The sequence below is a fragment of the Thermobia domestica genome, chromosome 5 (genome assembly GCF_964235325.1).
Source record: "Thermobia domestica chromosome 5, izTheDome1.hap1.1, whole genome shotgun sequence".
Classification (NCBI taxonomy): Eukaryota; Metazoa; Arthropoda; class Insecta; order Zygentoma; family Lepismatidae; genus Thermobia; species Thermobia domestica.
The window spans coordinates 243,492,167-243,516,147 of NC_137458.1; positions in this window are offsets into that span (position 1 = coordinate 243,492,167).

Sequence of the window (23,981 nt, forward strand, 5' to 3'; positions counted from 1 at the left end):
CCATTTATACAGAGCATAACAACGGTATCCTGCAGCTACCACGTATCTCAAAAACAAAACACTGCTTTACAGAAGACCAAAAAGTTTGAAAAACTTGGAGATTAGTTGAAATTCAGCAACGTTTCTGATGCAGAAGTCAATTACGATAACAAATTGACTTCCCCATCAGAAAAGTCGGTTTTAACTTATTTCCAACTTTTTCAAACGTTTTTCCTCTCTTGTAATTTTTTTTAACGAGGTAGCTGTATGTACCGTCGTTAATGATCGTCAAATTTTTTTTGGGATTTCCATAGAAAATTCAATGTGCTTACTATGAGATGCAGTTTGTATGAGCGTGGCTAGAAATTGAAACCTTCAAAGTCAATTATTCTTCAATATTTTCTGTCAGTTCAACGGTTCTTTACGAGTTGAAAGGCCTGTGCTATGGTCCAGAAATTAGATCTGTACGAGTCAAGATATTGTGGTGGAAACGCCATATATATTTTGATCTTGCATGATGGTCTATACACCAGCCAACTTCACAGGATTCAGGTCCTAGTCGTGTTTTGGAGCCTACATTTATAATAGTAGGTCCTACCCTTTATAACCTCAGTGTTGAATAAGGAAAATAAACATAAAAACGCAATGCTCAATTCCTAATAGCATTGTAGAGTTTTAATAGCATTATTCTAACCTTGAAATCCAAGTCTGCAGACTTGCACAAGTTTGTATTTACATGGCTACAAACCTGACCAACCTATAGCGAACTTGCTAATTCCTCGATTGCAAGCTTGTTTATAATATAAGGCTAGCCTTAAAATTTCTTTTAATTGGCATACCTGTCAAGCATGACTTAGCAAAGCCATACGCAGAGAGAACCTCTAAGGCTAAGTCGAACACGCAAGCATTCTTGTGCAGCCTTCATTCTTACATCTGGTCTAAGTACACTCATCTCCAAACTTATTGTCGTATGTCTATAAATGTGTTGTTGTAGGAATATAACTTGATAACGATTTTCCCTGGTATTTCTTATAATGTTAGTATATGTATAATCGGCAAAGACATGTATGTGGCAAATTTCATATTAAATGAACAGTAAATAAAACAATAAAACGAAAATAAAACTTCGTTGTCCATTTAGCAAAATTTTGTTTTACTCATTCTAATTTTCGTATTTATAATTCTTTTTCTATGAAATTTACCACAAGTATACATTTCCCGATTATACATATAGACTATATGTGAGATAGTATCAGTATTACAAGTACCCTGCAAAATCATTATCAAATTATATTCTTACAAAAAGACAGTTATAGATATGCGACAATCATTTTGGACATGAGTGTACATACAAGTTTATACATCAAAGCTATCAGGACTCCAAGCATGAATTGAAACGTACACTTGGCAAAGCTATACAGAGAGAAATTCCAAAGTTATGTCTATCGATGAAAATTAAGAGCAAACTTAGATTTTCTGTAGACGTGCTTGCTTACTGAGATTGTTCTTCATTGCATGTATTGGAAATTACACTCAAATACCAATAATGCTGGACCTCGCCAAGTACTTACTTCTCGTTTGTTGATTTGTTCATTTATTGGTGGGAGGGGAGGGAGAAGTGAACTCAAAGACTGAATAGAACCTAACACAATGACTTCCCAAGAGATCTTACGACAAAGTAATTTCTTCCATGTGTTTTGTTTCAGGTGGTGTTAGTTGAGCAAGGTTTCAAGTTTTGACTTAAGATTGTTTACATTAAGTGCTCTGTTTTTAACATAATTATGCCAATAATGATTGTCTAGTACGAATTAGAAAGGGAGTCAAAACAGACATCCAGACAGCACATAATGTCTGTTATGATAGCTCTCTACCAAGGCTGCACTCAACCCAAATTTAAAATAACTTTTTATCACAATGTCTAATAGGTTTTTCTACTTTTTATTTCTTCTTATTACTTTTACATGTGTCATCACGTCTACGTTTTACAATCACTTTTGAATATTATAGATTCATATATCCTTTCCAATATTTTAATCCGAAATCACTCATGATTTTCGCCGCTGGAATTTTAAACGTCATAAACAGCTTTCTCTTTTTCCAACTTGTTCTAAACTCTAAGTTTTCATAAATCTTTCAGCAGCTTTCCTCCTTCAACTGTTTTTACGTAAAAATCTGACATTTTCAAGTAGTATGTTATTATCACTTTTACTTTTTTTGTTTAAGTAATTTTAAACTAGAGAAACTCCACATACGATTACCAGACGTCCGCATTTAGCAGGATATGTGTCCGTATATAATGCTTGTCCTCACGTCCGTACTTATTTTTTTGAAAATTCGTGAAATGTCCATATTTTTTTATCTTTTTACAAATGATATTCATATACTCATATCCCTCAACATCACCTCTGGGTGTTTTTATTTGTGCACAGGTGTGAATTTGTTCTTTTCAACAGAACCTGGATTACATTGACTGCATCAGTAGACTATTGACAAGGTATTGAGCAAGAATTAGAAATGGATTGTTTTAGTTTCCAAACAGTATCATAGTGCAGTTTTTCCATTTATAGTATTATTTTTCAATTTTACCTCATAAATCTGCTTTTGATGGTTTCTTAAATTTGTCTTGATTTTCCAATCCATTTGTTCCGCTTTTCTCTCATCAATATGTGGTAACCCTAACTCCATACGGATTTAACCTATTTTATCCTATGTTGATCGTCACTGGCACTCTAATACATGCGAGAAACTTTGAGGATTCCAACTCAATGCACTAATAATGGTTATTATATTGTCCCTTCCACATTTCTTGTTGAGACAAACAGTAACACTAAGATAGGAGGGAGATTTTTTGAGGGAGATAACTTGATTTTACCTTATATTCTTATCTACTTAAGCAGAAATGAACACACCACAATTCCGCCGCTATTCACACAACCCGCAAAAAATGCTAAATCTATCTACAGTTGCAAACCGAAAGCAGATAGATGAGTTGTGATAACTGTATCATATGCAAAATTGTATTGTCTAGTTCACTACTTTTCTGTTTTTATTTGTTTTGAAAATATTACAGAAAACTCTCAAATTAGCGGTAGTTTAATTTCGCTTTAAACTGATAACTGGAAGTTTCAAGGGCCTGAGCTCTCCAGCTACCTGCGTTGAAACAATAGTAACTGGTAATATTTGATTCAAAGCTAGCAATACTTTGAAAAGAGTTGTGCCATAACAATACGCATGTATCTAACTTGAAACTTTTGATATTTCTATTTATAAAAATAAAATAATTATTAAAAATAAAGGCATACGGGAAACGAACATACTCTACTTATCTATTAGTTATATCATTAAAATAATTCTGTTAAGATTTATTCTTTTTTAAATCTAAGTATTATTTTCGAAGTAATTGATGTGCCTTTTTAGAGTAACTACGCTATATCATGCCTGATCGATTTGCTCAAAATATAGGCCATATATAAGAAACTCGATGCATGGAGCCAGAAGAACATGCTTCACTCACATGTGTTTCAAAAATGCAAGGATCTCTATAGAAGTAATGGCCAACCAACCCGCGAGCAAAGTAAATATGTACGTATGATTTGTTCCCTGTTCTCGTTCAATGTTTAGAAGTCGAGATGTCCTGGTTAAGCTAGGACAGATCCAGTTTTACATCGTCACCCCCTTGTCCTGAAGAAATTTTTCGGCACTCAAAATTGTCTCGGTTTCCTTTCAAAACATGTTGTGACCCCGCGTAGCGTAGTCGCTAACACTTTCGTCTTCGGTGCGAGCGATCCCGGGTTCGATTCCCGGTTTAGGCACTCGGTCGAAAAAATGTAAAAAGCTTTATCAGGCCAGCCATTCTGAATGAGGTTTTCCTCATTCACACCAGGCAAATGCCGGGGTTGTACCTAACGTATAAATCCCAGGCCGCTTCCTTCCCTTTCCGCGGATAGTGTGATCGTCGAGAACGTCATCCCTCATACGTGACGGGCTAACATGGCCATAGATGCCGAAAGCCCAGAAATCTAAATCCTAAATCCCCAAAACATAAGTGAATATCATTCATGACTGCAATGAATTCTTTTCGGTTTAGCGTCCCACGATTATGCCCTTCAGGCTAAGGGAGATGATGATTAAAGCAAGTGAATGATGATGGAAGAATTGGTGGAATAAGAAAGTGGGAGGAAACGGAAGTACCCCGAGAAAACCCACAGGCACGATATTGTCCATCACAAACTTACTTAGCCGAGGTTTCGAACCAGGGACCCCACGCATCAGAGGTAAGCGTTCTACCACTGAACTACCGTGTCCCCTATTATTATTTCTATGATATTTAAAAGAAAGCCATCGGCATTCAACTGCCAGAAATAATCTACCTGGTTTGTAGCATTACAGAACAACATAGTTTGCTTGAAATGCGCAGATAACAGTTATCAGTTATAGTTAGTAAAACGGGCAGAGCTTTGTTGGGAAATTATATGTCTACTTAGAAATTATATGTTATTGTGAACTTAAGAATGAAGGTAAATTTAAAGTGTGGAGAATGTTGTTCTTGTCTATTTATTCCCAGTGTATCACCGTTATATCGAAGAGAAACTGTAATTCTTCATACATTTAAAGCACAGAATCTGTATATACGAAAGAGTTCGACCAAATTAATCTAAAGGAGTGAACCGTATGCAGATCAATATTTGGCATCAATCACGGGAACAAGTAACATATTATTGTAGATCACAAATCAGGTGTTACTCGCATTCCTAAAATACAAAGCTATATTTAATGGAGGAAAAGAATGTGAACAATCCTTAATAAACTGTAAATTTTCCTACGGTGCTTTGGCAGTTTAAGCTAGATATATGGAACTCTTAACTAGGCATGCATACAGGAATTTCTTTCAGTAAGGGTACAAAGCTTTTGAAACGGGGTCCAAATTCAATATGAGAATACATTATATTACAATTTTCAAAAGTTACCCTAAAACTAGACTAAATGTACACTAATTTGGAATTTCAGAGGGATTCTGACCTCCAAGATCTACCTACGCGTACGTCCATGCTCCCAACTATGATTATACGGTAAATTTTCGCATGGTGTCCAGGATTATAGTCTGAAATTCTAGGAACCCTATTAGGGTGTAAGAGGAACAGAGTAGCTTATCATTTGACTTGACTTTTACCTTTTTAAATACGTTCCTTTACCTTTTAGTTACCAAGCGCATTCTCCAAAGTTAAAGCCGTTAGTGCTGTAAAATAAATACATTTTTCTTTCTTTCTTTTTTTTTTATTTTTTTTTTAGAAAAATGTAGATTTCGTAAAATTACTTCCAAATATTCGTAGTTCAGGTCCTAATTGACCTCGATACATGAAACAACAAGCAAAATACACAGGAAAGAACAAACATCCGAAACTTTTATGACTTATAATAATTTACATTATCCAACTGCAGCCTCAGAAAGTAAGGGGGAAAGTAGGGAAGATGAGAAATCATTTCAAGTACGGTTCTTATAATGTTCTGGAGCACAGTGCATTACAAATTGTCGATTACTAGTCGACAGTGTTCTCAATCTAATTATAGTTCGCTTGAAGTTAGTTCAAGAGGTGGGAGTATAAAGAAATGAACGTTAAATTGGATGTCGTTATGACCTGAAACTACAAAATTTTCAAACCTGTAATCAAAACTATTAATGTATACTGTTAATAGTGTTAATTATCCGCTTCACTGGATTAAAATATGCAAAATTAGTTATATGTGGTGTTACTCCCTTTTACTATTACTGAAGGGCTCCCAAATCGATAAAAATATCTATAATGAAAAGTCAGAAAATAATAAGTGATCTATGTAAATAAAAAATAAATATTACTATTGTGGGCTGAATTTGAAAATAAACATAATCGGAAACGCCACTGTTCATCTCAGCAAACCTGAAAACGATAAATTCGACACTAATATCGGTCACTTTTGATCTACGTTGCTCCGTCAAGATGAAATGATAAGAACCATTAAAGGCCTGAATCTCATCTAAGGTAGGTGCAGGTAAATGCACCATGTTAAGAGTATTGGATTTTTTATGGCCATAACTTATATGAAACACAAAGAACAAGACATGTGCGTTTCAGAGTAGCCTTTTCCGCGTGTAGCAAAAAATGTGGCAATGATGCGACTCACTTCTATTTTGTACCCAAGCTAAAAGAAAAAAGTGTTACAAAGTGCTGTATTTACCAACAGGTGCAGGTAATTACGCCAAATCTAGGATACTACTAGAAACCTGTAATAAATCTTGCAACTGCTTACATAGTCTGTATTATGCGAACTCAAATACTACTACACAACATGGATGAAGCAAAAATAGAATAATCAAAGTGCAAGATAAAGATAAAATGTAAGAACAATGATCTGCAAAGTTGAAATCAAGTTCCAAACTGAAAAGTTTTAGTCCATAAGAAGATAAACAAATAGTGTCACTGTAATTTGACTTTTAAAAAATACACCAATGTTTTATGTAACATATGGGTCAAATTTAAACATCTTTGTCTTCTGCAGTCAGTCCTGCGCAAGTCCTGGTGTATTTCGCTGCACCATGCTTGGTATTGTTTTAGTAGTTATGGAATCACAAATACTGAAATTACACTTACATCATGTCCGTCTAGGAGCACTTTGTTTTGTAAGGCGTACATTGCTGTAAACTATCTGCAATGTTCTTGTACGGTAGTATCTAGCACGGTTCTAATAATGGATTCTTACCTCTATTGAAATAATAACGTCCTTCCACAGAACCTTTCCGAAGCAAACAACACTGCACGGTGTGGCGGTCTCACCGCTGTCTCCCGGAGTATTCATCAAATCGGACTTCTCCAAGACGGTGGCACATATTGGAGGTGCATTTTAGCGGATTTCGTCGGAAACGTCCCAGTACCGAACACTTGGCGTATTTAGCTGCAGTGGCGTATATACCTGCCCTGCAGTTACCTTATGTTGTAAATTTGATCGACCTCGGTGGGGTGGTTCAAGAGTTATTGAGTCACAAACATATATATCTATATCTATATATATATCTATATATCTATATTTATCTATCTATCTATCTATCTATCTATCTATCTATCTATCTATATCTATATCTATATCTATATATATATATATATATATATATATATATATATATATGAATTCATGAATATTTGATTAAATTAACGTCCACTCAGTGACGACGCTCGAGGAGGCAAGGGAACGGACGCCCCTCAATTGGATCATCCGCCTCCCGACTGCCCCCCAGAGCAGATCCGTAGCTAAGATTATTTCATTGGATACCTTCTTTTCTTGTTGGAGGCCCATAAAAATTATTATTTTTATTCAGTATTCAACTTCTAATTTGGAAGCTTCTTTATTGCAGTCTAGGAGATTCAATAGCGACAATACTTAAAAATTGTTCATAAATATTTCTGATTATTGCCAACAAACAATCGAGGGATTTCAAATACTGTTCATTATTTCCTGGAAATGTTTTTTTTTTAGTTTCTAATATTGTATTAAAAGATGTCTCATTAAAAATTTGATTTTGCTGAATTGCTTCGTCTTCAGTCATATTTACACATTCTCCAACAACAAAATATTTTAAAGGCGGAAGAATCTTCCGAATTTGCTTCAATAAAGAGAACTCAGGATATGATATTTCAGTTAAATCTTATGTAATTTCTCTTTGGCTGTAATAAGGACTTGTCAAAACCAGAGTGTCTTTTCTTCTGTAAAACGTACAGACAGAACATCTCAACTTGTTCTGCTTTTCAGAGACAGATTTCTTTGTCTTAATGCACTGTTGGCTAGCTCAAATATTGATACGATTTGTAACATTAGAGCGGTAATGAGGCAGAATTCTAATGTGTAACACTTCCTTAAAAGTCCCTTAGCTTCAACAAATAACAGTTTCTGTATGACATAATTCGCCTTGAGAAAAAGACTCCAGAACAGACACTATATTACCAAATTTTCCTTTTTCATTGTTACCAAGTGTCTATTCCATTGTTGGTTCATTAATCTCTTAAGCTTCTGGCCTTTGTACATCTGTGACGCTCGACGTTTTCTGGAAAACTTCTACAGCAAGTTTGCTAATTCCAAATACTCTTTCGTATTAGGCATCGCTGAAAAGGTATGAATTATTACAATATGAAGTTGATGATTATAGCATTGAAGTTCTTGTAATAGTTTCTGAACACCTCCCTTAACCATTCTGCCATCGCACGAGCACAGTCATAATACTGACATATTACTTTTCCTTTTCGAAATTCTGCTTTGAAAAAAATTCAAAGACTTTCTAGCAAGGGCGCCGATCCTGGATGGGCCAGGGGGCCCCGGACCCCCAAAGATCATATTTGCCCGCATGTATTTTTATGAATATGTATTTTTATTGTTATATGTATTCTTATATGCATTTTTTATGAATATACAAACCACACATCTGAATAAGCCCCTCAAAGGTATAGAGAAATTGGCGCCCTTGCTTTCTACTACACCTTTAGGTGATTAATCCGATAATTGAAAAATATATAATTAATCTTCATGCATCTTCCCTACTTTCATAAATCTGACAACCACTGACAAATTTTCCACACCGGAGAAACTGTCATTCACTTTCATCATATTCTTATAGTAATAGTAATAGTAATATTGTAAAGATTACGCATTTTTAAATGAAAGAGAATATTGGTGTTCCTCTTATTTAGTCTAGTACCATCTCTGCTAACATATATTATTTCATTCTGAACTTCAGGTGACGTATTATTGAGCGATATACATACATACATACATACATATACATCATGGGGACTGAAGATGTGAACTCAAAGATTTCTAAGAAATAAATCCCTATAAATCAAGTTCTACTGGACTTTTTACAGCACTGTTCAAGTACACATTGGGAAAAGATTGAGAGCTGAAGTATGTAATTATATATATTTACTGCAGATCAAAGAAGTGTTTCGAATATCCTGGTAAATCCCTTGCCCTTTCCCAACCAACATTCGTAAATTGTCTGTATCATGATAAAGGTGTTTGGTACCCCAGTCTTAAGCATTGCATGTATAATATGAGAAATCGATTCTTTATTGCCAGTTTGTAAAAGACGGAAGCTTGGCGTGAACAGGATTCGAACCTATGCTGGACGGCTGTATTAATCGTAACCCCATTACGTTACCGCTACACTACCATGCGACCTGAAGCTAGACACCAAATATTACTTACTTTGAGCTTGATTATTAAAACGGTCAAGCTTCTTCCTGTAAGGTTAATTGCACCTAAGTGCACAACGAAATTCATTTATTCGACGACCTAGAGAGAAATTACTGCCCACTAATAAAGAAAACCGCATTCAGTCGAGAAAAAAATACAGAAATGAAAACATATTATGCCGTAATTTCGCCGTGCAAATTCAAAAGTACGCCAATAATAATAATAGTAATAATAAACAACTATATTGTAAAATTGAAAGTGATTGTGACATATAATCTCTTGAACCATCCCACCGATCTCGATCAAATATTCAACATTGATAATGTTCGTACCTGGGAGTATTTTTATCTATTCGTTTTGATGGAAAAATAAAAAAATAAAGAAAACTTAATAAGTCTTGAATCAAACGACCGACGTGGATGAAAGTTTCAACATAGAATACGTTTGTGCAGTGGAATGTTTTTAATCATTTCACTTTGATGGCGGAATGTAGGGAAGGGGAGGACGGGGAGATATACAAAAATCAATGTAAATTAAAATAAAAGTGACTTTGTTAACCCTATATTGCGCAATTTATTAATTGTTTCGAGAAAAAAATATTTAGATGTTTTTTCTTACTGCATTCGCGTATCTAAACCGAACTAATAATAAATTTTGACTTACACATTTACCATATGACGTCAGGAGAATTGTGTATTTGAATTAACATTGCGCAATTATGAACCTTATTTGTTTAATTTTTCATTGATATCCAATACAGAATTTCTTTTAGACGTTACAGACTTGCTTTACACCTAGTATTGCGCAGATTTTCATAACATGCTTTAGTAAACAATATGTATTCTAAGGTATGCTGAAACATAGTGTGTTTAATCTGAAATTACTAACATATCTTTCATGGATCACACCTATTATGTATAGAATGGCAGTAAACAATTTTTCTTTGAAGTGAAACACAATACCGTAAGACATGTTATTAGCAACTTGGCGAATTCTATAGGACGAACTCCAATACAATCTTGTCCTTGGTATGCGAAAATGGACATGAACATTACGGTTCCTAAATATTTCTAATTCTAACTTAGTTAGTTCCAAAGGTTTATTGGGGTCCTTCTGGTTAAAATATAAAATAATTTCACGAACGATTAAATCCAGAATATCAGCACTAAAAACATTTGGAAATATTCAATTGGAAATCTGATTTTATTTGGAGAAGACAAACGCGATTTCTATTGTGGTGACTGAACAGGTGGATAATTTCTTGTTATTCTTTTCCATTGGGGCTGACGACTGGCAGCAGTTGTAGCCTGACTGGAATTGGCATTTACTATTTCATCTGAAGAAAGAAAAAAAGCAAATGATTCTTTCAATTTACTAATCTAAAAGTATATATTTCAATGAAATCAATGTAAAATACTGGAGTACAATAGTTTTGAACATATCTTCTGATCCATTTGAAGTTTCAGATTTAGGACGAAATTCTTCATCGTCTGAATCTAGAACTCCTAACTCTATCGCTTACCTGGAACTGCTCATCCTCACTGTTGTCAGGAGGTATGTATGGCTAAACGAGTCGTTTTTCCGAAATATATTCTTGCTCATCTGTTAAAGTAATATAAGCTTTTACAGTCTTCAAGAATCTTTATCGGGCAATAAATCGGTAAATAATACTAAAGAGTAACAGAAAGGAAAGAGAGAGAAAAAGTAACTGAGGTTTTCAAAGTAATACAAAATCGAAAAAAAATAGAGAAAGATGTCTGAAATGACGTTGTTACGTTTAGTATTTTTTTTTCCGTGTTCAACTTCATATTATTTTTATTCATAAGTTGGTAACACTGAAAGCATACACTACACGCAACAATGCTTTCCATGAGCCAATAAAAATTCCAACAAAAGTCAAAGAAAAGAAGATAACAAACCAACCTTTAAAACTTTCCATTAGGCCCATCGAAGAAATGTTTGATTCTTAGTAAAAGAGGTTCGTAGTTGCTCAATGTTAATCAGAATATTCAAACATATTTCCAACGATCAAATACAAAACGAAATTAGTGTGATAAGTTACAAGCACTTAAAATAAACAACAGACACATACCTTCTAGAAAAATATTTTTTCAAAGAAAAATTTCCCTGTTTTCCACTCCTCTTGCTTCAAAAATAAACAAAGCAATGCATTTCATCCACGCTGTGTCCGCCCTCGCAACAGAAACTGCTGGAAAACCTCTCCTTCCGAAAGAGATGCAATTATGAGTATTCATAACAGATGGCACGGCATAAAGGAAACCATCTGAAACAGAAGTGGCACCATCTACGGTATGACTTTCAAAGTATCACACTCAACATGGTTTGTTAATTTGGATTAACACTGCGCAATATAGGGTTAATGAGTTAATAAGTCTTGAACAACCGGACAGATCTGCATCAAATTTTCAACATGGCTGAAGTTCGAGCCTGGAGTGGTTTTCATCATATCACTTTGACGCTAAAACTTAGGTGAGGGGATGGAAGGGGAAAGATATATAAAAATAAATTACAACGTAATCGTTGAGCCCTAGTTCAAATAAGTGAGTTGCACACGTATTAAATTAGCACACAAACTGCAAATGTTGCTTATTCGAATGTATTTATTGTATAGTTAAACCTAGGCTGCTTACAGCCATCTTACTACCATATGTTATATCGTTGCTATCGTTACAGAATCAACATTCTAAGATACAAAACATTTATATAATTATAACTTCTTAAAAAAATATATATAACTTCTTCTTCTAACCTATATAAAATAATTAAATAGTTGGCTAGTTTATAACACGTTTGATTAAAATATCTAAACGGTGCAGGTAAAGAATAATACATGCATGCCGAATAATACATGCTGTCGTTCTATCTTTATGGCTCCCGACAGGACTTCTTGAAGTGATTTAGCACTTCTAGAAAGAATTCTGCACCGTATGACAACTTTACAAAGATAAGTATACATTAATTATTGGATAGCCCTCGTATATACAAAATTCACAATACATATAAATACATATCTTTATATTCCTTTTTATTTATTCTTTATATCAATAATATTCTTTTATAATTAATTATACTTCAAATTCTTTATAACATCGTATAGGAGGGTCTATTCCAAAAATTATGAACAATTAAAAATTTGTTTTTGGTCCAAGCATAATTTTTTTAAAAGTAACAAGGTCGAGGCTCTTTGAATATTTAAACTCATTATAAATAAGGATGTTACAAAATATATTTCCTGCATTTGATAATTAGGTGTCACATATATTCATTACATAGGTAAAATATGACATAGATAATATAGAATTCAGAAGAAGCAAGATAAAATGAAATTATGATAGGAAAAATCAACAAAATTGATGTTAATTAAATTATAAGATAACGTGGTTTGATATTGGATCACAACTGATTAAAATGAAATATCAGTTAACATACAAATATTAAATTAACATATAAGGATAACATAAACATTAACAAAATCCTAAGTACAATCTAGAATATCAAATTGATAGCTTCTATCATAATAGGTCGAGTGCCAAGCTTAAAATTCCCTTTTTTATGTGTTTCTTATATTAACTTTTGTTATAATCTCAGGGGGAATTAAAGCTTTGACTAAGTCCATCCATCGTTGTTTAGTATTTTCCGTTGGTTGCCACAGTTTTAGTTCATAAACATTTCGTAATCCTAAGATTTTCCCTGTTTTTATATCCATTAACTCAAATACTTTCGGGTTAATTTGTTTCGTACACAAATAAGGACCGGCGTATATATAACAGAATTTATAAGTCCGTTTTAATGAGGCGTCACTTTGAGGATGTAGTCTTACAAATACTAAATCATTGGATTTAATTTTCACTTTACCTACTTGTTGCTCTTCAATTTTCTGATTACGATGTTTGAATTTCTGCGTTCTCCGAAGATGTATCATACTTATGAGATGGGAAAAATCTATTTCACCATTGTCGTCAAGTTGAATTCCAAAATGTTCTTCAATTGGAGAAACAAAATCAGTCCCGTTATGAATATTAGCAGGTGCCACTCCCAAAGTATCTGACACTGAATAATTCAGAAAATATGTAATCTTCGTAACATATTTGATCCAATCGGTGTGTTTATTACGACAATAATGTCGAAACAACATCCCAAGATTTCGGTGGACATTCTCAACTATCGAGCTACTAGGATGATAAGGTGTTACAAAATGTACCTTAATGTTGGCATTATTCATGACACTGAGAAAAACATCACTCCGGAATTGACCTCCATTATCACACATGACATAGTTCTTAATTTGAGATCTTAGCGATTTCCAATAAAAGGATTTACTTATCAGAGAATATACTTTTGAATAACCGAAGTGTCCAAAATTATCATGATATGCTTGCAGTATTTGAGGTACCAACCGAGGTGGTATACAAATCTTGTTCCTTTGTTCATACTTCAAGTCTTTAATTACCAATACATTATTGGACATTTTATACAGTGTTCCACGAACGAGGACAATCACATCCCTTCACACATGAAGTTAAATGTTTTATAATCTTTGCATAAGGCTCATAGTTCCTTTGAGATTTTTGTAACTCATCCAAAGAAATGTTAGAAATTTCTTCCTGTAAGACCTGAAAAACATTTATCGATAATACACGATGATTTTCACTGGGAAATAATCTAGACAAAGTATCCACCGGTACATTTTCAATCCCTTTAATATGTTTGACTTCAAAATCGAAGGATTGTAACTCTAACGACCATCTTAATAACCGACTATTGTAGCCTTGTATTTTCTTTAGGTGACACAATGAGCTATGATCTGTAATGATTGTAAAGTGACATCCACTGAGATAAGGTGCAAATTTTTGTATTGAAAAACGCACGGCAAGTAGTTAGATTTCTGTAATAGTATACCCTTTTTCAGCATTCTTCAAAGTCCGACTGACACAGTGAATTACCAAGGGTTCGTTGGAATCAACACCCGGTTGCCAAAGTATTCCTGAAATTCCAGAGAGTGCCCCATCACATTGCACGAAGAAAGGACGGTCGTAATTCGGATGATTAAAACGTATGTTCTTCATAATACACCTCTTCAAACATTGAAAACTTTGCTCTTGTGATTCTCCCCACTGCCATAAAATTCCTTTCCTTGTTATGGAAAATAAAGGTTCGGCTATTTCGGCGAATTTTGGTATTGATCTTCTAAACCAGTTGAAAAGACCGAGTACTTGTCTAGTTTCCTTAAGATTAGTGGGAGCTGGTAAATCTCGAATAGCTTGAACTTTAGAGTCGCTGTAACACATACCATTTGCGTCAATAGAATATCCTAAGAATTCAATTGATTTTTTGAAAAATTTGGATTTTTCAATATTTACGGTAAGACCTGAATTTCCTAAACGTTCAAGAACAATGTCTAAATTTCTCAAGTAATCCTCAGGGGTTTTTCCCATTATCAAAATGTCGTCAGCGTAATAAATTACATTGTTACGTAAATCTTGACCCAATACTTGATTTAAACATGAAGCTAAGGCGGCACTACCATTTATTAATCCAAAAACTACTCGATTGTACTCATACAATTTTCCTTCAAATAAGAAGGCGGTGAAAGGTTTGGAGTTTTCATCCAACATTACTTGGTTGTACGCAGCTATTAAATCTAGATTCCCAAATATTGTATTACCTTGTAATGTTCCAAGAATTTCATCTATAGGGGGGTAACGTACTTGTTGTAATTTGAAATGAGAGTTCAATTTTCTGAGATCCATTACCACACGTAAATGTTTTCCGTCTTTCTTGGGAACTACATGCAATGGGTTTAAGTGAATACTTCGTGAAGGTCGAATACTCCCATGAGTTAACATATCGGCTATTTGTTCACGTACGTTTTCTCGGAATCGATAAGGAATAATGTACGGTTTAGTCACTATCGGATCTTTGGTGTCTACTTCAATGGTATATAGAAAATCTTTACAACATCCGGGTTTGGATGAAAAAACCTTTTTATGTCTATACATTATATCCTTAAATGATAATTTCACTTCTGTATCCATAAAATCCAATGAATCTATGATATGATCTACGTGTTTAGACAACGAAAATTCCTCATCTATAGTGAAAATAGGTTTTTCTCTCATTTCGACATCTTGAATGTTTTTAGAATTGGAAGGGTCAATTTCTGACACATTGTTCACGAAAGGTTGGCATTGACTAGCTATATCATCTTTTGCAGGAATTAATTTTTGAACTATTACGTCATCTAGGGTCTTTACAGTAAACGTTTTATTCTCAAAATCTAGAATAGTACGCAACTGTGTTAGGAAATCCAAACAAATTAATACTTTTTCATTCAGTTCATTTATGACCAAAATAGGAATGTTAATTTTGTAACCCTGTATATCAATTTCAACTTGAGTCTTGCACATTACTCTCTTTTTATGCTTGCCCGTATAATCAATTAATATTAAATTTTCCATCTTTTGCAACCTGGGATGAGAATAATTCTTGGTAATTTCACGCCAAAAAGCGTAAGATAAAAGCGAGACTGTAGCTCCAGTATCAATTAATGCATGCACAGGTATTTCATTAATTTTTAACATAATCCGCGCTGTGGAAAAAGTTTTTAGAAAAACAAAATCATTTTCAGTAGAATCTATATCTAATTCTATATCATCATCGAATCTCCAAAAGCAATTGACGATCGGTAGGTATTGGTACATTGCATTAGTATGCACAACTTTTAATTTAGTTTCATCCTCAATAAATTGCTTAGATACACTTAACGCTGGTGTGGTTTCAACCCAAGCCACATTAGCACGATCTAGTTTAAATTAAAAGGATTAGTAGATTCCAATAAAGTACATTGTATTCCGCACTCTTGAGTGTGTTCCGATCGATTACATAAAGATCCTGAATTTGAGTTTCTGTTACTGCAAACTTGTCCATCTAGGAGTCTATTTTGTGACCAATTACGCTGATTCGTATTGCGATTTCTACTAGAATTCCTATTATAATTCCGGTAACTTCTGTTACCGTTACCATATCTATAATTAGGTTGAGTTGAATTGCCGGTACTATTTTGATTATTTGTTCTAGTACCAAAATAATGGACACTATTTCCTGAAGAGTTAACACTATCTTTATTTTGAATACTTAAATTTCGAATGTGCGCATAATTAATATTATTACGCCTAGAAGTAACCTGATTTTTTTCTGGATTTCTGCTATTTCTTTGTGCTAGAAATTGACTTTCGTAGCTCTGAACTAAAATAATTAAATGATTAAAATTGACACATTGAGCGGTCATCAACATTTGTTGTAATCTAAATGGTAATAAAATACGGACAGAAGCTATTATACGTGATTCTGGTTGGTTTGGGTTGAGTGCTTTTAATTCATTATATGTGGCCACTACAAATTCAGTAACATTTTTATGTATCTTAGGGTCAAATGATTTCGTTCTTAGCAATGCGTCCCTATTTGCTAACATGAAGTCGTTTTCATAGTTTGCCAATAACGCCTCTTTAAAATCAGAATACCCATTAATGTTATCTCGGATTGCTTTGTACCAAGTCAAACATGGGGGCAATAAAACATGAGGAAGAAGTTTCATGAATTTCGACTCTTTAATTCCCATTAATTCGCACTCATCCTCGAATTTTTCTATAAATACCCTAGCCGGGATATCCTCAGGTACACCACTGAATTTTGTTAAGGATTTTATTTCACTGAATCGCAAAGGCGTATCAGTACTATAAGATTTAGAACACTTACAGTTACCGTGAGAGTTCTTACTCTTCCGTGTAGGGTGCTTCGTTCTTCTTCCTGATTCGGTGCTCGCTTCACTATCAACCGATGATCCGCTATCTTCAAAAATTACTTGGGAATGAGGTGTTGGTTCTGTCCCATTACCAGGAGGTCGATTGATATTCCTAGGTCCATCATCGCGTTCCATCTCCTTAGCAAACATATAGTTTTCCTTGAAAGTATGGAACTCCTCTTGAAGTCCTTTAATCCTATTAGAATGTTCGTTTACAACCGATTCTATAACTTCGACGGCATTTTGTACTCCAGTATAGGTTTCAGCTACCTGTTCCACTTTCTGTTTGCATTTCTCGAATCTGGCATTAATTTGTACATTCATTTGGTTCTGCTGCTGATGTAACTGTTCCCATTTAAGGTCGTTTCTCTGCTGTAACTGTTCCAGCCGCTGATATATATTATCTTCTAGTTTGCGTTGGAATTGGTTCATTTTGTCATCAAATTGTTTTTCCATTATATGTTGTAAATCATTCATTTTGTCATTAAATTGCTGTTGAGCAGTATCAATTTTTTGTTGCAAATCATTCAGCTTGTCATTAAATTGCTGTTGTGATACGTCCATTCTGTGTTGCAAATTGTTCATTTTGTCCTCAAATTGGTCTTCAATTTTATGTTGCAAAGTATTCATTTTGTCATCCAACTGCTGTTGAGACTTGTTCATTTGCTCTTCAATTTTATGCTGCAAAACATTCATTTTGTCATCCAACTGCTTGTTCATTTGCTCTTCAATTTTATGCTGCATCCATTTTGTCATTCAACTGGTGTTGAGACACATCAGCTTTTCGTTGCAAGTCGTTCATTTGACGAGATATTTGTTTGAGTACATCTGCCAAATTCTCAGATGCACCAGTTTCACTTTGATTAGTCCTAATGTCACTATCTGATAAATCCATCTTAGTATTTCTATATATTAACTTTCCACTCCTCAAGATGGTATAATTTTTAATCGACTCAATGATGTATGTAATTTAACTATACTTTCAAACAGTATACAATGAATAAAGAAATTTCGTAGCACTCACTTGTGTTTTCTGCTAAACTTGGTTTACTAAACTTCTTACCAGTTTTTAGCTACTCCCGGTGTGAAGGCACCATTAAACAACGTAATCGTTGAGCCCTAGTTCAAATAAGTGAGTTGCACACGTATTAAATTAGCACACAAACTGCAAATGTTGCTTATTCGAATGTATTTATTGTATAGTTAAACCTAGGCTGCTTACAGCCATCTTACTACCATATGTTATATCGTTGCTATCGTTACAGAATCAACATTCTAAGATACAAAACATTTATATAATTATAACTTCTTAAAAAAATATATATAACTTCTTCTTCTAACCTATATAAAATAATTAAATAGTTGGCTAGTTTATAACACGTTTGATTAAAATATCTAAACGGTGCAGGTAAAGAATAATACATGCATGCCAAATAATACATGCTGTCGTTCTAAAATAAAACTTAATAACTCTTGAACCACGCGACCTATCAGGATCAACTTTTTAACATAGATGAGGTTCGGGCCTGACATGGTTTTTATTATTTCACTTTGACGCTAGAAATTAGAGAAGGGGAATGCGAAAGGGATATATATATATATATATATATATATATATATATATATATATATATATATATATATATATATATATATACATAAAATGTAATAAGTCTTGAACTACCGTACCAATCTCGATAAAATTTTTAACCTAGATGAAGTACGAACCCGAGATGGTTTTCCTCATATCATTTTCATGGTGTAAGTAATTGAAGGGGAAGGATAGCAACATTTAAGAGAATGAAAAATGACCGATATTAGTATCGAATCTATAATTTTTGGAGTCGCTGAGATGAACAGTGACACATCTGATGCCGTTTAAATCCAAATTCAGCCCGCAACATGGAGGAGGGGGAGACACATAAAAATGATCAAATAACCAATATCATTGTGGAATTCATAGTTTTCCGGGTGACTGAGATGAACAATGGCACTGAAGATGCCGCGCTCCGCAACATGGGAAGGGAAGGGGATATATAAAACTCATCGAAAATGACCGATATCAAAGAGCGCTTTAGTAATAGTAAAAAGTGATTGAATAACGGAGCATATTATTATTTTTCCTCAATTTAGCCCTGCAAAGCGGCCAATTGATGCTAGTAATAATAATAATAATAATAATAATAATAATAATAATAATAATAATAATAATAATAATAATAATAATAAATATAATTATAATAATTATTATTATTATAACTCGCGTACTTTTGAACTTGCACGGCGAAATTACTGCATAATATGTTTTTATTTCTGTAATTTTTCATGGATTCTATGTTGTTTCCTTTATTAGTGGGCAGTAATTTCTCTCTAGGTCGTTGAATAAATAAATTTCGTTGTGCACTTAGGTGCAAGTAACCTTACAGGAAGAAGCTTGATCGTTTTAATAATCAAGCTCAAAGTAAGTAATATTTGATGTCTAGCTTCAGGTCGCATGGTAGTGTAGCGGTAACATAATGGGGTTACGATTAATACAGCTGTCCAGAATAGGTTCGAATCCTGTTCACGCCAAGCTTCCATTTTTTACAAACTGGCAATAAAGAATCGATTTATCATATTATACTTGCAATGCTTTAGAATGTGGAAGCAAACACCTTTATCATGATACAGACAATTTACGAATGTTGGTTGGGAAAGGGCAAGGGATTTACCAGGATATTCGAAACACTTCTTTGATCTGCAGTAAACCCATTTCGTGTTATCGTCCTCGGAAAGAAATATTACAGCATTTGTTGAAGAAAGTCTGAGTAAAACAATCGATGGATTAGTGGTAAAGTAACAGACTTCCAAGCGGAAAGCGTGGGTTCGATTTCCAACCAGGTAATATAACTTTTTCGCATAAAGTAATGGCTGCAAACAGAGATTTATCTTCTGTTGGAGAACTTACAAAGCATCACTGGCGAGAATTCGAATAAACAGTGTGTGCGTTCTTCATGATACACTGTTATGATACGTATGCTTCATATTTATATTCGTCTCTCTCTCTCTCTCTCTCTCTGTTTTTTGACGTTTTCCTATCCTATCGTTGCATCTTTTACTTCTCCCTCTCTCTCTCTCTCATGTATGTGCGTTTGCATGTTCCAAAGTTAAAACGGAGCAAGAGACCGACAGACCGGGCCTGGAGAATGTAATTAACTGGCAACTTCAGCGTCGAGTTTTTCGTGCTCTGGGGATAACATCTCCAGTCCTGGTCATCTCTGAGATAAATACTGTTCAAACGCATGAGAATAAGCAAAATATCTTTTTTATCATCTGGGTTATCGAGTCTCAGTCGAATTACCGGGTCACTACAGGTTTGAATCCTCAACCCATGGTGGTTCATAAGCTAACCAACATTATCCGACTGACACTATGATACGTTTGAGCTCTAGCGTTTTCATTCTCTCTGTGCAAATTACAACGTTATATTCGCAAGGGATGAAAGTGATGCTGGATGTTCGGGACAGATAAATCTTCGGAAAAGACTAGAAAATGGCAACCTCTTTGGTTATTTGAAAACAAAATTTTATTTATACTAGTTCGACACAAATTTGTTTCCATCTTATAATTCAATGTGATTTATTCACGTTGAAATTTGAAATATGCAAGGTCTGCTACATCTATAAGGAACATCTAATTTTCCATTTGAACATTTGTAACTTTTCATTATGATACGTTTTGGACTTTTAATATAGGATATTTGTGGTAAAATAGCACTCATTCAATTTTATCTTTCATTCTTTTTCTTTTCTTTTTTTGTTCACTTTGCATTAGTAGTCTGGAATAGAAGATATGACCTACGCTAGCTACTGGGTTTTTTAGAATGTAGTTTGCATCAGTACGTGCAATGAACACTACCGAATTTACAAACAAACCACGCGAGAACAAAGCATGTGTTGAACTTTTGACATTATCTTACTTGTTAGATGTGTCTGTGAGATCTACAGTTCCACTGGAAATTGAGTATGTTATCCTTTTTGAAAGTGACTTAATGAATGTTTCAAGCATCCTCTATATATTGGAATAGTCCTGAAAAAATATATAAAAAGAAACGTTATTTCTATATTACTGTTGGATTTCTGGTAACGGAACTTTATAATGTTAGGTTCTTTTCTTACTGAGTTTAGAATTCCACATTTTTATCTGTTCTCCGTTTTCTTTTTCTTCTTCTCTCGCCTTCTCTCTCTCTCTCTCTCTCTCTCTGCCTCATTTCTGAACCTCTGTGTAATAAACATCCATTGGTTTCAATTTTTCATTGTATGTGTTTCAGGTTCTCCCTAAATCAACTTATGAATCATGTTTCGTCTCGGTTTTCATTTCATTTTATCGATACTAAGAGATGTGTAGTTTGAAATTAGAATTGCGTTCATGTTGTTAGCTAATTTTAGTATGGGAGATAAGAAAGGAGGAGAGAGAGGGGTCTCTTGACGAGACAAGATTATGGGATAAGATGGTGTATATTGGGTGGCCTAGCTGTACGGCGTTAGGTGTCGCAATTTTTTGATGCGGAGTGTACTCCAAGAAATTAAGCTGGCGTCGTAACTGATCCACTACAACGTCACAACTATATCACATTCCAATCAGATGTTTAATTGGAAGATTACTATATAATGCGTTTCGTGTTAAGACTCAAATTGTTTTCTGTTCTTTCCTAAGGGAGCAGACTACTAAATATTTTTCAAAAGCTAACAATTTTTCTTTTGCTTGTTTTTCGTAATGAAAACAGATAATTAAAAGTAACTTACCACAATAATAGATAATGTTGTGGTATATATGAATCGGAAGAAAAATTAGTATTGCCATCCATAGAAATGACAGTGTGGCCAAAATTTGAATTACCCAAAAATCCTGGTTAAGTCAGAGACTAGAAAAATAAACTCAACGATAATTGATGATTTATCATGATATCTGTGTTCCTTCTTAACAACTTTTAAAATAATAATTGTATTTATTTTGTAATGACTTAGATAAATGTTTACAAAATAAATAAAATGATGCAACATCAGAAGAAAATGTAGTTTTTTTTAAAAAAAAAGTAATAAAAATAAAAGTGATAGATGCAACATTAAAAAGGTTTACTCTTGGTGAGAATAAATCGTCTTAACTGTCTTTCTTTCTTTCTTCAACCTTACTTACTTCAAACGGTTTATTCAAGCAGAAGAAAATAAGTAACGCAAGTACTTCCATTAAAATAGTTAATGTATTACTTTATTTTCTTTGATAACCACTCACATATATATCCAGTTTCATTTCTCTCTTAGCTTCTGTATTTTCCCTCTGGGAATTTTCTCAAAAGTATACTTTTTTAATTTCTGCCCACGAACTGAAGGGATCTTTTGATACTGCTCAGCCAAGCATAAAACCACTTCTCTTTATATTAGTCAGTCACGAATAGTAAGCCAAGAGTGTTGTTTCCATAGGTGGATTTTTTCTTAACAAAACAGTATTTCAGTATTGTTTCCTTCTTTTGTCCGTGGAAATTTCCTTTAGAATCTTATTTCCTTATTCAATTCAAATGTATTTCCTCTTTCTCTAAGAAAAAAATTTCCTGTCAAAGAAAAGAAACCACAATACATTAGAAAATCACTGCTTCAGTTCATATAAATGAGTATTTTACATATCAGTCTAACTTCGAGCTTCAAAGACTTTATATACACATACCATATCACAGCGAATCCTAATCTTTTCTGAGTGATGATGCACTTTATTGACCGCCTATAGCATAGTTTACTTATTTAACTTCTATTGATAATAGTAACATATATCGCAATAGTGTAAGACTATAAGTTTCTATCAAGTAATGGCTCTATGTAGTTTTGAGCATTGCTGCTACCACTATAGGCGTTGATAAGTGCAGTCTGTCTATCTGTTGATTTTAATTTAATCTTTAAGTGTGCCAAGAGTTTTAATTTTTATAATGACGTATCCTGTATAACACGTGCCAATTTTTAAATATAATATTTCATTCAATAATCAATTCTGTGTGAGAATTAGCTTCAAATTGAAAGGATGTTACAAGCACCAATAAATTAACGTTGTGACCCTATTTCTTTATAATTCACATTCATTAAGACTTGAGGTGCTTGGTTAATGAATAATATTAAAGAGATCTTTTGTTTATGAATTTTCTCTTGTTAAATTCAAATGTAAAAGCATCTGTTACTGACACGGAAACACATAATTTGCTAAACGTTTACCCTACATATTGTTAATGTATGTCAAAACTTCAGAAAAACACATAGAATTGCTTTCAATTATGTGAATTGCTAATATTTCGTTTGTTTAATTAATTCTCTGATATATACGAGTTAAGTACCGGGAAATATATTGTTTATGGTAAATAATTAATCATCGTTTGGTATTGTGTTCATATCAAGCATCGTATGTAGTATTACATGTGCTATTCTTTTCTTTTTCGCTCTTTGATTTTCACGAATTTACAGCACTCTCACTTGTCAGTGGTAATACAATTGTTATGGGTTGATTAAAAGTTAACATGTTCATAGCTCAACATGAAATTCGAACTAAACGAGCTCACATTGGAAATCAAACACGAGCCAAACTATAGTCACAATTGGGCTGCCAACGCATTTGGTATCAAAAATCTTTGATTAAATTGATTGATTGAAGCATGACTCTTTTTGCACCGAGGCTATACGAGGCTGACAGGCACACCTACAGAGGGGATTCACAGGGACCGGACTCCCGCAAAAACTTCATAATTCTTCATAAAACTTCTGTTTTATCTGCACCAAGGGTGCACTCACGGAGAGTCTACCCAATCCGGACCCTAGTAACTCGAGAAACATTTCAACATTTTCCTGATAAAACTATATGCATTGTTTAGTAGAGAAATTATTGATAGAATCTAAACATTTTATCTTATAGTACAGCTACAGTATATTCTTTCTTTTCTTAGGACCGC